We start from the raw sequence: 11,140 nt of genomic DNA on the forward strand, positions 1-11,140 counted from the left end.
ACATAAACATTTACTGAATGTTTCTAGATCCTTATTGTTTCAAGGGGGAATTCCTTTTTCTGTGGTCTGAAACAATTCTTACGGCTGCTTATTTGATTAATAGACTTTCCTCATCTGTTTTAAAGGAGAAGTCTCTATTTGAAATCATTTATGTCCATACCCCAGATCTTGATCATTTGAGGAATTTTGGATGTTTGTGTTTTGCTACAAAGCTAAAATTAACAGATAAATTTGAATCTAGAGCAGAAAAATACATTTTTATTGGTTATTCCATGTTAAAAAAAGCTTACAAACTTTATAGCCATGAAAAAAAGTATATCTTTTCTTTTCAAGAGATATTATGTTTTATGAACACATACAGGGGCGGTTCAACCAATTTGGGGCTCTAAGCAAACAAAAAAATTGGGTCCCTTCAAGTAAGCAAACAGTTTCAAACTTGAAACCCTTGGATTTATAAACAACCGTTTTTACCATCAGGCCAAGCTCCAACTTGTCTTTGTAACCCAAGAAATACGTATATATATCTATATAATTAACAGAATAAACTTTAAAATTGGGGGCCCTAAGCCCTTGCTTACTTTTGCAAAGGGTAAAGCCGGCTCTGAACATATATTTCCCTTTAAAATGAAATCTCAATCTAATGTTCAATCTAATTTTATAGGTTCTTATCACTTTAGTTATTTTAATCCTTTTTTTTTATTTTGTGAATATACTAATAGTGGTCCCAATGATGTTATTCCAGGTTCCTTAGAATCTAACCAAAATGAGCAACTCAGTAAATATGTTTCAGGCCATAACATGTTTACATATAAGTATCTTCTTATTAATCAATCTCAAAAGAAAGCATATAAAAGAAAATAACTGTTAGTAAAAAAAACCAGCAAACAAATAAGGAAATAAATAATCAAATAATAATTAATCTTATCAACCATGGCTAACTGTATTATAGATAACATAATCTGAAGTTTTTTTTTTTTTTTTTTTTTTTTTTTTTTTTTTTTTTTTTTTGATAATGTGATAATGACAAGCTAGATTTTAATGCTTCTAATGCAACTTGTTTTGTTTCTAAATATACTTGGCATAGTCCTTTACGGCATACTTCTGATCAAGTGCTTTCTGTTTTAACATCTTTTTGTTTGGAAAATGAAATTACCCGACCTTGTGAAATTTGTCACAAGGCAAAACAGACTTATGATCCTTTTCCTTTAAGTGATCACAAGTCTAGTGAGGTTAGGGGATTAATTCATCGTGATGTGTAGGGTCCTTATAGGGTTCAAAGTAAGGAAGGTTTTAAATATTTTTTAACCATTGTTAGATGATTATTCCAAGTTGTTTGGGTGTTCCTTTTAAAATCAAAAGAAGAAGTTTTTGAAAATTTTCAAAGTTTTCCAAATTTAAAAAAAAATAGATTTGAAAAAATGTGAAAACAATTAGAAGTTATAATGGTTCAGAATTTCTAAATTCTTAGTCTGATAACTTTGTTAAAATTGAAGGAATTGTCCATCAAAACATCTGTGCTGCTCAACAAAATGACATAGTTGAGAGGAAACATAGACATTTACTTAATGTTTCTAGATCCTTATTGTTTCAAGGGGGATTCCTCTTTTTCTATGGCCCGAAACAATTCTTATGACTGCTTATTTGACTAATAGACTTCCCTCCTCTGTTTTAAAGGGGAAGTCTCCATTTGAAATCATTTATGGCAATACACCAAGTCTTGATCATTTGAGGAATTTTAGATGTTTGTGTTTAACTACAAAGATAAAGTTAATAGATAAATTTGAATCTAGAGCAGAAAAATACATTTTTATTGGTTATTCTATGTTAAAAAAAGCTTACAAACTTTATAGCCATGAACTAAGTATATCTTTTTTTTTTCTAGAGATATTATGTTTTATGAACACATATTTCCATTTAATATGAAATCTCAATCTAATGTTCAATATGATTTTATAGGTTCTAATCACTTTAGTTTTTTTAATCCATTTTTTTTTCTGAATATACTAATAGTGGTCCCAATGATGTTATTCCAGATTCCTCAGAAACTAACCAAAATGAGAAACTCAGTGAATATGTTTCTGGCCATAACACGTTTACATATAAGTATCTTCTTATTAATCAATCTCAAAAGAAAGCATATAAAGGAAAATAACTGTCACTCATAAAAACTAGCAAACAAATACGCAAATAAATAATCAAATAATAACTAATCTTATCAACCATGGTTAACTGTGTAGATCACATAATATGAGGGTACTCATACTTGTATTTAATCCATCCTAGTTCAATTAATTAACAACCGTTAAATGATATTGGTAAGTTATCCACCGACTCCTAAATTGATTAACTCCAGATTAATTTCATTAATCCTATGATTCTAAGTTGTCTACCAGCAAGGATAACTCTTATAGACTCAGTCTTTTCATTCATATTATGCAATGACTCAATAGGTATGATCAATCATAGGGTTAGTGTCAATTTCTCAAATTGTCCAAGTTATTAAATCCATCATGAATATTAACTTAACTTTATTATGTTTAACCTAGGGATGTCTCCACTAGTAAGGTCTGTCTACACCTCAACTGTTCAAGTTCCGATCTCCCAGCTGTTAACTAAACAGTTGATACAAGATACATAATTTAAACCTAATCATAAATCATATACTCAGTCACATAAACATAACAAAATCAATATCAATACACATGGATCTTTAATTGAGCATACACACAATAAATTGAACAACTCTCAATAACCAAATATCAATCAATTAATAAAACTTGGGTTTCACAAATAACAAATAATCATAAAAGGTTTAATCCCAAATCTCAACAAGAACATATAGGAGATCAAAAAGTTGATTAATTATAGACAAAAAAGTAAATAGACTGATAACCTAATGATTTCTTCTCTTGATCTTTAGATTTCTGAATCTATATTAGCCTATCGGCTGATATAGCCTTCTAGACTCTCAAACCGTCCTCTTTAGGTCGTCTTCGAGCCTGTAGGGTTTCTGGAAATTGTCCTACTGAGTACCTTCCCATGTTGGACGAATTTGGGGTTCTATTTATAGTTTTTCAGAACTGAATTACATCGTGACACGATTTGGAAATCTCTACGATATATAATAAATCCATAGAATATCTTTAGAATCCTCAAAATATTTCCATGCTTAACTCCAACTTTATTGATATGACTTCAAGGCTGATTTTGGACATAATACAAGCAAATTTAGCAAAAAGACCCTCACACATGAGTTGTAGGGAATTTTGTATATTTTCCAAACATATTTAATCTTGTTAGTTATAGTTACAAATTATTATATATGGCCCAAACACTGCAAATGGGTCCATCAACCAATTTATAATTTAGCAAACATTTTTCTATTTTGTTCCAACTTATCAATGTAGCTCTATTTTAGCTTGTTTTTGTCCCTTTTATCAACATAAACTTTTTACTTACAAAATATAAGTATAAAGGAATTAAGCACATCTTGTTCTATTTTAATTACAAAAATTCCAATGAAATGTCTTTTAATATATATATATATATATATATATATATATATATATATATATATATATATATTAGTAGGGTACTCGAACGATGCGGTGGTAACAAATAGTGCTTTCGGCCGATAGTTTCCATGCGACGATTAATTTCATTTTCACGTTAGATAGTTCATTTAAGCCTTTTGGCGGATTGTTTGTGTTGGATAGTTCTTTACGACGAATACTTTCTAGCTAAGTGCCTAACTGCGGGAGGTGAATAGGTTCTGTTACGTTGTTATCTATTGTTTTGGTTTTTCCTTTACGATTATTTGGTAGGTATGTACTTAAAGAGAATTTTACATTGTAATTATGATTAAAAATTTGCTTTCGGCTAGACTATTTTGTATTACAAAAATAAAATTATGCTTTTCTTTTCTGGGTTAAAAATAAAATTATACTATTTTCTTATGAATGATAAAAGTTCATACGATAAAAATAAAATTACATTGCAATTATGATTAAAAATAAAATAATATTATTATACGAAATGCTAAATGTTTATAATATACATTTGGCTACTATTTTCCGCAGATAACTATTATTTTTATTTAAATAAATAATTTACTTTTGCTGATTATTTCCGTTAAGGCATTTTGTTTTATTTCTAAATACAATCTTTAAAATCATTTTTCTACTTAAAACTATTATGATACAAAATAGATAAAAATAATATGTATATCGGTCATAATATATTAGTATGTTAATTAATATATATTTTACTTATTATTAAATATAACTATATAGAAAATAGTAGGAGTAATACTATAATAGTATATGAAAGATTTTATAAATAACTAGGGAAGATTATCCGCTTTGCGGGGTTGGAAGGCATGCAATTATAAACTGTTTTGGTCATGTAGTGCACAATGGCATGTTAAGGAGAACATTTTATTTATTTATGAATAGCCTCCAAGAAGGACCAAGAAATGTCTATGATACACACTTATTGTACCACATAAACTGAAATAATTCCTTTTTGGATAACTTTTTAATCTAGTGTTACATATTTTCCAATGACATAAATGCAAGAAATAACAATGTACTTGCTATTCCTTTCTATTATAGCATTGTACTTTCATTTTTTTTCTTATTAAAACATTGCACTTCAAAAACTCTAACCAATAATAGCATTGTACTAAAAAAATGTCTCCACCATAATCTTGCATACCATCATCACCACCATAGTCAGATCCTTTAAGATCATACATATCTTAAAATGTAACACCATGTGTATTAGAGGTTTTGCATCAATATCCAAGATTAATAAATCTATAATAGAAAAAATAATATGATAAAAGTGATAAAAACGTGTACTTTACCTTCTTCTTCATTGCCTTGTACTTTTGTCCTCAAACTTGCAAGCGATAATTCCCAAAATTTACATAACATCTATAAATTATTAGTAGTGAAGAAATATTATTCAAATATAACTGTTGAATTAGGTGTCTAAGCCTATAACTATAATTGACATGTACTTGACCCGAGAGTAGCATGATCCATTATGGGTTGCATTCTCCAAAGCAATTTGATAGGATGAATTTTGTGAAAGAGGTTATTTGTGATTTATTAATATATTATAAGTATAATATATTAATTGATAAATCATATTATTTAATTGATATTGATCAAGAATTAATTTGGAATTAATTTAGTGATCAAAAGAGACTAATTAAATTAACAAGGGCTGATTATGTAAATCAATGATACATATAGTTTGGGCTAATGATCCATAATTGATTAATAATGGACTAAGTTTATATGGAGTCCATGAAGTGTTATTGGACTAAAAGCTAAGTGTAAGAATTAGGGTTTACATATGACTCTTGGAATTCTACACTATATATGTAACCCCTTCAACCCTAAAATCGACACTAGTATTCTATGAAGGACATATAAGATTTTTGTGTGTTCCTAACCTCTCTCAAGCTCCTACATTTTCTCTTAGTGTTTTGTGAACCATTTGAGGCATCACACTTGGGGTGCTAAGCTCTTGAAAGACCAAATTCAACAAGCTACAACAAGAGATAATTTTCTAACTAGTTTTTATGATTCAAATATCAAATTGTATGCTAGTTAGTCTTCATGCTTTGGAAAAATGAAATTGCATGTATAATTAGAGAAAACTTAGATCCAAGGTATTAGGGTTGTATGTGCACCATAGGAGTGTTATAGTACTTAAAACCCAACAGTTGTGTCAGAGCCATGGGTGTTTTCTGTTATATTGATACATAAGTTAATTGTTCAAAGTTGAAAAAGTTGAAAAATTATTGTCTGACTGCTAGAATCGACGAGTCCCATGAGTGGACTCGATGAGTTGGGTCGTATGGTGATGAACTCGACTAGTCCAGTATCCGACTTGACGAGTTGGATCATCAGTTGGCAGTTTTTCAGGTTTTTTTGGCCAGAATTGGATTATGATCATTACCATGAACTGTTTTATTGTTTAAAATTTGATCTAAATGGTTTTGAAGAGTTACAAAACTTGCCATCAAGTTTTGGAACTCAAAAGTCTTTTAAGGAGTTACAAAACTTGTCATCAAGTTTGGAATTCAAAAGGTTTTCAAGAGTTACAAAGCTTGCCATCAAGTTTTGGAAATTAAAAAGGCTCATTTATGAAACATTGAATTTTAAAAACCTAGTAATTTGAAAAGGTGCAAATCTTGGGTTCATAACTTAAAAAAATTAATTAAATAGTTTTAATTTTGATATTTGTATTTAGAACCTTGATGTTTCTTTTGAATGGTTCAAATTACACTCTTATGGACTTTATTAAATTAATTAAATGTTTAATTAAAAGAGAAAGTTAATAAATCCATAATCATATGGTTAAAGTTAATTAAATTAAAAGTGTAATTTATTAATAGATTAAACCACCTAGTATTTTAAAAGTGTAAAATACACCCTTATACTATATAAAATTAAAAGTTCAATATATTATATATGTATAAGTAAAAAGCCAGTCTTACCGTTAGTAGGCCTCATTCACGAAGTTGGTCTATAAGGGGTGTTTAAGCAAGCGGCCTGTAAAATGACCGCCATTGGGTATCCACTCTTACCCACCGCACCGTTGACTAGTGGAGGGTCGTTAGCCGAACAGGTTTGATAGGAAACTTAAATCCTTATTAAAAGTATAATGAAATACAAAGTAACTAAACACTTTATAAATTCCCAATCTTAGTTACTTTAGGAAAAATGTGAATTTGATGCTAACCCATGAAATTGCACATTGCACCTTATTGGTCAGTTAGTGGAGCGTGTGTGGTTAACCGGCACACTAATGTGGACTAATGAAGGATGGCAATGGGTTTCTCGTAAATTATCATTGATCAATGGAGCGTGTGTGGTTAACCGGCACATTGATTAGGTGATTGATGACATCGAGAGTACCAAGCAAATTTGCATGGTTATTCACACCTTGTTTGTGATCCTCGGTATCCCAGTCACAAACTTGAAGGGTATAATCGAGATTAAACATGCCGTTGAAAAGGTACAATGAATATCAAAAGATCTAGGAGTTTCATTTAAAACCTAATTTGTTTAAAATTTCGTTTTCGTGGTGGAATTGGTAAATCGTCATTTACCTACCTTCAAATATTTTGCAATTGGATTATGACATCCTTCTTCCGAATTGTAGAATATTGTGTTGGGTCCTAGCCTTAATATTTCATTTGGGTGTTATATTAAGGATTAAATCAACTAAATTGAATTTCTCCCTTGTAGATGTCTATTACTGACAACTATGGTCTTCCCAAATCTTTTGGAAAAAGCTTTCCACATGAAGATGATATTTCACAATATCATACTTCACTTCCTCCACCTCCTCCAATTATTCTCCCCGACCCACATGTTCGAAGACTTGAAAAATTCAAGGTCACTCAAGCCCTATTGGCAACCAAACACCAAGATGGAAGGTCTGTGTGTGCACATGTCTTGGATATGAAGCCACACCTTGACATGCTATGGATGTTAGGAGTTGTTTTCTCGAGGAAGTTGGTTGTGGACTGGGTTCTTCAGTCACTTCCCGAGTCGTATGGTCAGTTTGTTAAAGACTACTATATGACAGATCACGACGTGACCCTTATCGATCTTACATATTTGCTAATTGCTGCTGAATCAACAATGATTTGGCGCACTGGTAAAGCAAATTTTATTGGAAGATCTACTTTCCAAACTTCCATGGACATTGACAATGGCAACATTGGAAGTCCAGAAAGGTTTTCTCTTCTCAATGGAAAGGGATCGGCCAAGGTCAGACCGTTTGACCAGACGGTAAAGAGAAAGGCTAAGTCTGAGATTGTCCCGTGTGCCATTCCGAAAGAGTTTGTTGGCTTCTACTGCCAAGAGAAGGGGCATTGGATGCGAAGCTGCCGTATCTACCTGAAGGACCACAAGTGTGACAACCGTCAATTTTTGGTCAAGTCAAAGTCAACCAAAGTCAACAAGTCAAACCGGTCAACTCATCTAACCCTTGTATATTAGGGTTTCCATTATGATTCTTATTGTACTACTCGCAATCTTAATACAAAGTATCACTTAGAGTTTTCACGTGTTCGGAAATTCTAAACCCTAATCAGGGTAAGTGATGAATCTACTCGATAAAACATTATTCCATACCCCTCGGGAGCGTATAACATTCATAACAAGGCTTAACAGAGTGTAAGAACCTTGCATTATGAAGCCAAACACTTAAAAAGGTCGCAAACGAAGTCTCTCTCAACCTCTTTCACTCCATCTCTCCCAAATCTCTCCAAGTATGTGAAATCTCTCCCAAATCTCTCACTGTATGAGAAATCTCTCCAAGTATGTGAAATCTCTCCCAAATCTCTCCAAGTATGTGAAATCTCTCACAAATCTCTCTCTGTATGAGAAATCTCTCAAATTATGTGAAGTCTCTCCCAAATCTCTCCAAGTATGTGAAATCTCTCCCAAATCTCTCCAAGTATGTGAAATCTCTCACAAATCTCTCTCTGTATGAGAAATCTCTCTAAGTGTGTGAAATCTCTCCCAAATCTCTCTCTGTATGAGAAATCTCTCCAAGTATGTGAAATCTCTCCCAAATCTCTCTCTGTATGAGAAATCTCTCCAAGTATGTGAAATCTCTCTCTGTATGTCAAATCTCTCTCAACTTCTTATAATCACTCGGGGCATCCCGACCCTCGAATTAGACGAAAACAGCTCGAAAATGGAAGTCTACGCGAAAAACAGCCTTAAGGAGCCGAAACCTCTTAAGGAGCCGAACCCTCTTAAGGAGCCGAACTTGTCAGAAGCGAAGGTGTCAGAAGCGAACTACACCCTCTCGGACCGAAGCTCAGCAGATCGAACCGAAGCTCGGACCTTCGGTCCCTCCCCCCTCCCCCCTCGCACCTTCGGTCCCCTTCTCTACTATCGGTTCCTTCCTTCCCTTCTCTCGGTTCTCACTCCATTAGAGCCGAACCTCGCAGGTTCGGTCCATATTGCCGGTTTTTGACCCAAACTTCGTTTTAAGCTCGTTTTTCGTGATTTTAACGCGGGATTTTCACCCAAACTCGTATTTTAACATAATAAACCCCAAATATTCATATTTTAACTATATTTTGGGGAAAATCCTTGCCTAAGAATAAAATCTAGTAGGTAAGATTTATGGATGAAGTGTTGACTTTATCTAGAGTATGACACAAGCAACCCCTCCCCATACCTTCATGGTACAACCCTCAGTCACTATTCCCCCTACCTAGTCAACTATTTGTCCTTTGACACCCCTCCTCCAGCTGTAAAGGTTCACCAAAGGCTGAAAATCTCCTCTTTCCTCCCATTTCACTCACTTTTCACCAAAGAGCAAACACTTTTCTTTCTCACTCTCCTCTCCAACTTCTCGAATTATCCAGGAGTTCTAAGGCTTCTCATACACCTTGGTAAGTAAATCTCTTCCCACACTCGATTTCCTTACACTTCTTCACTCAAATCATGAGTTCCTTACACAAATATCGTCATATTTGTTGTTAGATATTCGAATCATCAAGCATCTTCAAAGTGTTCTTGAGTTGAACACTTCTCTTCTTCATCATCCATCTACTGAAATCACTCAAGGTGAGTTCATACCCGTACATTTTCATGTTTTCTTCAAGTTTTAGGGGGGGGGGGGGGGAATACAAGTTAAAACACCAAAAACTTAACTAAACTCAAACAACAACTTTCATCAGAAAAGTTGAGTCTTATTCACAGACTGTTTTGACTATCTTAAACTTAATATCTTTCAAAACTGTTTAATATGAAAATAGTTCAGGTTCATACCTTTAAAATGACTACTTGCACATCTCCATACGATTTTTCTACGATTTATGGTGATTTTTACAAAAATGCCTATCATTTCAGAAACGAATTCGGACCAGTCTGTGAATATGAATATTTTAACACAAGTTAAAGACTTCTAAAAATCATAATAAAAATTATGAATAAACTAGACCCATTTTGGGAACTCTCAGAATTTACGGATTCAGTTTTCGACTTCGTATGATTTTTCTATGATTTTTCTAAAACAATGCTAAAAGGTTAAAAACTAGTTAACAGCTTACAACTTTCATAACACTTTGTAGTATGTTGAGCAAAGTGTATAACCATAAGTTCTAAATATTGAATGTATTTTCTTTTTAGTTTATCATCATAAACTGAAATTTGGTCATTCATGATAAGGTTTCTTCATTCATTTCGAACACATATAATAAACTACAATAAGCATAGTTTATGGATTTTTACTACATGAAAAAGGTTTTACTCTCAAAACAAATGGGTTTTTCATATACTACATGATAAACTATAATAGTAATAGTTTAAGTATTTCATATCACTAATTTATTCATAAAAGGTGATTTTACTTCCTCCACGGAAGAGGTTTTAATATCAAACTATGTGTAAACTAGTTAACTTAGGTTATGAGGCAATTCTCTCCCCGTACGTTCGAGTACGGGATCCCAATTCATGTAAGTTATAACCAGAGTCTCTTGTAGGGAGAGCGTGATAATTGTGTATAGATCTATATTGGGATTGACACCCCATACCTCGCTGCTAGCTACAGCCGGACCGGCAGGTCTACAGGTGACAAGAGTCATAGTATCTTAACGTCTGAAAAACGTTGTGCAGGTTATTTCTCGTCATAGTATGGTTATAGCGACTCACATAGGGAGTTAACAATCTTTCAAGTTTACAAGGAAAATTCTACTTTGAAAAGGGGTTTTATCTATTTAAAACTACAAATACGTTATAAGTACAAAATGCAAACACATTCTCGGTCCTGGGATTTAGGACTACATAACTTTTATAAGGAAAATATTGGATTTTCTTTGGAAACACATTACTAGCATGAACATTATAAGTACAAAACACACACACACACATTCTCGGTCCTGGGATTTAGGACTACATGACTTTTATAAGGAAAATATTGGATTTTCTTTGTAAACATATTTCTATTAAAACTACATTTCATCTAGAATTGTTAGACTTCAGCTATAATTGCTAAGTGTATATGCTAGAGTTATATAAGATTCTAGTCACAATCGACTTAGAATTGGTGGGCCCGCCTTATCTCATGTTCCTTGTTTGGTTGTGGACCTAGG

This window comes from Lactuca virosa, chromosome 2, assembly GCF_052849685.1.
Source record: "Lactuca virosa cultivar CGN04683 chromosome 2, Lactuca_virosa_CGN04683_v6, whole genome shotgun sequence".
NCBI classification, from domain to species: domain Eukaryota; kingdom Viridiplantae; phylum Streptophyta; class Magnoliopsida; order Asterales; family Asteraceae; genus Lactuca; species Lactuca virosa.